This window comes from Cherax quadricarinatus, chromosome 5, assembly GCF_038502225.1.
Source record: "Cherax quadricarinatus isolate ZL_2023a chromosome 5, ASM3850222v1, whole genome shotgun sequence".
Lineage (NCBI taxonomy): Eukaryota > Metazoa > Arthropoda > Malacostraca > Decapoda > Parastacidae > Cherax > Cherax quadricarinatus.
In genome coordinates this window covers 11,121,267-11,127,910 of record NC_091296.1, presented here as the reverse complement: position 1 = coordinate 11,127,910, position 6,644 = coordinate 11,121,267, and positions in this window count along the sequence as shown.

The following is a 6,644-nucleotide window of genomic DNA, read 5'->3' as shown; positions in this document are numbered from 1 at the left end:
ACAGAATTGGTGGCGGTAATGACGAAACAAGGAAGGCAAAATCCGGAATAGATAATGCCCGAGAAGGAGAGAGATATAAAGAACAGAGCGTATACCACCTATGTAAGTGGATACGGGCTGCTGTGTAATGCAGCGAAGTATGAACAAATAGCTGATGGTACGGAATATCAGTGCGGAGAAGAAGGGCACTTTCATTAAAGGTCCCATCAGGAAAAGGATCTGAAGAATACAATAAATTATAGCCTGAGATGTGAGAAATAACAGCAGAGTGTAATTTTGGTTCCTGTAAGCAAACACCAACAGGGGCAAACTGGGAGAGTAACATCTGAAGCTCACCCCGATTACCCCTGAGGCCACGTATATTCCACTGTAAAAAGGCCATGAATGGCAATGATAAAGATACTTGAAATCCGCAGGTAAGGGTTCCTACGGACTAGGAGGGTTAGAAAAGTCCACATGCGGAGGCAGTGGAAAATGTTCAAGCAGCGAAGGAACGGTGCGCTGTGAAGAAAGGAGTTGCGCAGATGGAGCAGAGGAGAGAGAAAGAGCGGAAGGTGGATCAGTGTCCATTGATGGTTTGGTCTCTGCAATATATTCAGAGATTGCTTCAAGTGTTTCAGAATTCAGAGATGTCGTATGGGAGACAATATTGGGAATGGTAGGGGGAGGATGAGTAAAGATTGGAACTGTATTGGACTGTACCAAGGTAGGGGGGGGCGAAAGGGTGGAGGGAACTGGAGAAGCGTGGCAGGGGACAGAAGAGACAGGAACCTGGGAGGTGGCAGAAGAGGAAGAAACTTGGGAGGGAACAGGGGAGGAAGGTACATTACGAGGAGGAGGGTGAACCTCTGCACTTGTAACTGAGCCAGTGAGAGGGGAAGAACTAGGGACAGAGACAGGGAGGGTAAAATGAGGAGGTGGAAGATGGGTAGGAGGTGTTACCGGACCTTTTTTTGACTTTTGAGAAGTAGAGGGACGATTGGGAAGAGGTGTCGTACGAGGTCTCGTCGATACTGAGGCTTGTAAGAGAGAACTCGAAGAAGCGAGATTAGACTGAGGCGTTGAAGTAGGGACGTCTGAGCCGAGGACAGCAAAAGGATTAGATACAGGAGTGATTATGGGAGAGGTAACCACAGAGGTGGGTGTAGAAGATGGGATACCAGAAGTGGGGGGACGTTTTGAAACACGGGAATAAGAAACACGTGGGAGTCTCCCTTGGAGGCGGAGATGAGAAACTGCCATGGCATAAGGGAGACCTTCTGTCTCTTTGAGGTAACGGATTTCCCGCTCGTTTAAATAGACCTGACAACGGCGAGAGTACGAAGGGTGAGCCTCATGACAGTTAAGGCAAGAGGGAGATCGATTGCAAGACGTATTAGAATGGTCATCGGCACCACAGACTGGGCATTCGGCGATAGATCTGCAATATTTCGCTGGATGGCCAAATCGCCAGCAATTTCTACACTGTTGTGGTGTAGGGATCACCTTTCGAACTTGTAACCGATGTCCTGCTATATAAACTGAGGATGGGAGTTCTCGGCTGTCAAAAGTTAAACGAGCCACATTGCTAGGGTATCGTCTCCGCCCACGGGCAGGAAGAACGTAAGTGTCTACCTTGAGGATTGGGAGATCTTGGAGTTCCAGCTGTTCTAGAATGTCGGTGCCACATGTCTGGAAATTTTGTTGAACTATGGTATGGGGCAGAATAACGGTACCACTACAAGAATTGAGGGAATGATGTTTTTCAAGGGTGACAGGAACAGTATCTATATGGGAAAGACGAGAGAGCTCACGAGCCTGGGTAGCATTCTGTACGGTAATGATGCGCGTACCGCTCTTAAGAGCATGAAAAGAAATATCTTTACCAACATGGCGTAGGAGTGCCTTGCCAATACTATGGTCAGAAAGATAGGCAGTAGAGGAAGTTGGTCGTAAAGTGAAGAATTTAGTCCACTGTTCAGTCTGAAACTGAGCGTGGAAAGGTAGTGAAGGACGTGTCGATCTTTTCTGAGAAGAACGAGAAGGTGAAGGTGGAGAAGTATCATCAGCAGGTAATTGTCGTTGACGTTTAGGCGTGGGACCAGAGTTGGTCCGACGTGGAACGGGTCGGCGATTTGAAAATTGCCGCACCGTAGAGGGAGAGGCCGGAAGCATAGTCAGAGGAGAGCGAAGGTCTGATAAATCAAAGGAGTCAGTCGAGGCCTCAGTACCTGAAGCAGGTGAGGAAACAGCACCGGCAATAGGTACAGAGGCATGAGGAATGTCTGAAGAGTGGTCCAAAGACGAGGCGGGGTCAGAACGGGGTGCGGTATCAAGAAGGGGCCCGGGGGTACCAGGTTCATGGACTAGGGCTGCCATGGTTAGGTTACTTCTTTCTTTTTGTTTTTAAGAAAAAAAAAGAAAGAAGAAAAGAAAATAAAAATAAAAAAAAGAAAAAAAAAGGGGGGACCGGGGAGGGATAGTTCCTAGGAGGAATGAAAGGGCCAGAAATCTCCCTCCGCGCCCAAGAGGACTCGACACCGCTAGTAGCGCAGATGCAGCATGGAACCCGTGCCATACCCTACCCTTCATGCCAGTAAACCAGCAATCTGGGATAGCAACCTCACATCTGCCGAGCTACCTCGGTGGACAAAAGAGAGGGCGGCCGGATATCCGCCACAAAGCATACCTCCTTCAGCCACCACCCCCGGAATCCGAAAGGTGGCTTCCAGAGATACACCCGTCGCCCAAAAGACACCCAAAGCTACTCCGGGATACCGGAGAGGGATCGGGACATCCCTAGGCAATCCAGATTCCACGGCAAACTACGCCACCGCCAAGAAACCTCAACGGAATGGGATCGACCCCGGTGTCCTTTCCTCTACCTAGGAACTAGCGTGCCTGTGGGAGAAATCCCAAAGGACAAAAAGAGGAAGGGCAAAAGGGAGGAGTGGGGAGGAGGAGGAGGAAAGGAAAAAGGGGAGGATGGGGAGGATGGGATAGGGGAGGGGAGATTGGGGGGTAATTAGGTTCGGTCTGAGGAAGAAGACCGATAGGTCTAATTCCTCAGACCAAGAGCCTCTTCACCACGCCAAGGAGCCCCCCTTGAAGAGGGGTTATTTTCAAGCTAAATATAAAAATGTTCCTTTTATTTTAGCATGACATAACCTTCATTATAAACTTTAGAAATTATTTTAATAATAAAAAAAGTGCTAAACCTACAAGTCAATAACCTTTAGAAATAAGGTAAAAAAAAATGCAACATGTCCCACATCAGAAGCGTATGAGCAAGATTCTACAAAATCAAATAGAGCAGGTATAGAGGGGTTGCAAGCTGTAGTGGCTTTATTTGCCTGCATGCTGTTGTGGGTGAATGAAGGTAAAATGAGAGCTTCAGTGTTGGCTACCTGAAACAACTGGCTGGTCATGCATCTCTCTTCCTTGGACAACCTAAATAACCCCCAACCTTCCCTTGCCTCTTGGCCTGTTTATTATGGATACTTCCATTTTGTGAAAGTCATTAGAAAGAAGGAAAGTGAGTCACTATTGGGCCCAGGTCTAATGTAACTTCAGATGGTACTATTGTGATAGATCACTCCACCTGATGGAAAATGGATCATAGGGTATATCAGGTTACCCATTCTTTTTGATAATAATAATAATAATAATAATAATAATAATAATAATCAGGTTACCCTCTAATAAGACATCAGGTAACCATATGGCATATTATTATTATTATTATAATCAAGGGGGAAGCACTAAACCCGGAGGATTATACAGCGCCTGGGGGGGGGATGTGGAAGGCATTCAGGCTTAATTCGGGGAACTGGAGCACAGATCCAATTCCCTAAATCAAGAGCCCCTCACCAACATCAAGGAACCTTCCTTGAGGGGTCCATATGGCATAACCTATGAAGGCAGAAGCACAACTGGAGATTGCCTGTAGAACCAAAAGTGCCAACTGAAGGTGTATAACTTAGTCATTCTCGACTCAAAATCATAAATCACTGGCTTGCAAGTTTTAAGACTCACCTGCCATGGGTTTGAGCCCCCACCTGTTCTGCAATTTGCACTCTTGTTGATTCACCCTCCACCATTCAACTGGAGATTCCTTACAGATGCTGGAGTGAGAGCTGAAAGTCTATAGCTTGGCATTTTTGCTGGTTCATCCTTCCCCATTGACTGAAAGATGGCTGTATAAATAGTGCTCTTGTCTAAACAGGCAGTTTTGCTAAGCCTTGCTTAAGTCAATTCTGGAGATGCAAGGTGCCATCGTAGTGTGCAACAGGTAAGGAAAGATGTGGTTTCCAAGGAACACAATACACATGTTGCAATGAAGGTGACAATGATTCAGGTATTATCTAATTCTCCTGAATCCAAAGTGACTACAGCACCCTCTATCAACCCCCTGAAAAGCCATGGACCCCTTTGCAGAATGCAGAACCACCACCTGAAAACCATTTATTGCCTGAAACCCATACTGATGCTCTACTTATACTTTCTAGTATCTCTGACCCTAACCTTACCATGACTATGGAATAGGCTCACCCCACACTGCAACAATGATTCAGGGATCATCCTTACACTAAAGGTTAAGAGGAGCTTTGATCCAGATGTCAAGAAACAACAGACAAGCAATGACACAAACAGCACATACACCTCAAAAGCAAAACTTTAACCATCATCTGGAATGTCCTCCCACTAATAGATTATTATTATAATCAAAAAGAAGCGCTAAGCCACAAGGGCTATACAGCGCCCACTAATAGAAATCTTCCATTAAAAAAAAAAAAAATATGCAACCAACCAAATTTAAAATCATGATTTAAAAAATCAGAAATGGCAGAGATTTTTTTTAAGGTAAAAGAAAAAAAAAATACAAAATATGATGGGGAAACTTGGAATTACACAAAGTTGGCAGTTTGGGTGCAATTAAGGCAAAAGTGATTATGCCCACTTTCGAGTCCTAGTTCAGTAAATTTCAGTGCTCAATTTGAGTCAATTCCTAGTTATTTCAATAGTATGTCTTCCATTCTATCAACCAAGTCTAAGAAACTGCCCATTCAACTATAAAGTGCACAGATGTAAGAAAGTTGGCCAATTTCATGCAAAATTCAACAAATTTCAGTCTAAAAACAAAGTCCAAGATAAACATGGTAGGCATTCCAGTTACTAAAGCAACCTTTCCTCTTCATTAATCACATCCTCCATGTTGAGTCTACTGTCGTAAAAACATCAAAGTTTGACCCTATTTCTTAGATGATAAAATATAATCAAGAATGATTGGCCATGGTTTAGACAGTCCCAATAATTGAAACAGATCAAGTAAAACCCTATAAAACAGACTAGGGTGTAGGGGTATGTGGGTCCCTACCCTATCTCAGGAGAAATCATAAACTGAATACAGTAGGAATTTAAACTACTGCATTTCCAGTCAAAAGCAAACCAAAATTATCTGTATTTTACTAATGTGTGTTCCATTCTCTGAATTGTTTCCAAGAAAACTAATAAACTATAAAAACCACCCAAGAAAACACTTAAGTCACTATTTTAAGCCAAACACAAGGTCAAAAAAATTACTTTTCCCATCATGCACTGCATTTTCTTGTGTCTAGGTCAAAATTCACCTTGTAGTATACCTGAGGGCACTGTGCTTAAAAACGCTGATTTATGTGACCCACACTGTCATCAGTAATGTACATAATTTTAGGGTTACAATATATGAATTCTGAATTTCACCTGTTAGTAACTAACATGCAGCTGCATTTACTGGGGTGCAACACCACCACCACATACTCAGCAGAAGATTCCACCCTCCTGCTCAAAGATAGGTAGGATACTAAAAGCAGCTAGAGAGTTCACATGCAGAGGTTAGGGTATGCAGGAGGGAGGGGGACTTGTTTCCCAGTAAAAGTTGACCAAGGTCACCATGGTTGTTTAACATTCATATACGGGATTGTGAAAGATGTAAACCTTAGCATGTTGAGGAAAGGGTGTGGGATTAAAAGATTGGATATTTCCTGATAACAATTCTTTTAGGGGATTATGAACACATTACAAAGGTTGGTGGATGAATTTGGAAGGGCATGTAAAAGAAGGAACTTAAAAGTAGATGTCGAAAAAGAGCAGGATGATAACATTAACAAAAACTAGGCAATGATAGATTGAATATCAGAATGGAGTAAGGAAGTATGAAGAAGGTAGATGTATTTAGATATTTGGCAGTGGACATGTGAATAGATGGGTCTATGATAAATATGAACCACAGAAAAGATGAGGGGTAAAAAGGTGGGTGATGTTCTAAGGTATCTGTGGAAAGAAAATTTATGGAGGAAAAAGAGGGATTGTACCAGAGTATAGTGGTATCAACACTTATATAGTTGAGACACACTAGTTTTGAATGCTATAGCAAAAAGGAGGTTAGAGGATGTCATATTTGAGAAGTGTGGTGTGAATATCATGCAGAGAATTTGGAGTGTAGAAATTAAAAGGCAATGTTGGGTCACCTATGGTATAATTCCGAGGTCTGAGGAGGAGTTGTTGAGGTAGTTTGGGCATGTAGAAGGTGAAGAGGGATAGGTTCACTAGAGGGCATATAAATCTGGGATGAAAGGTAGGAGGGAGAGAATACAGGAAGCTTCGAATTTTAGGGGCTTGAGCAT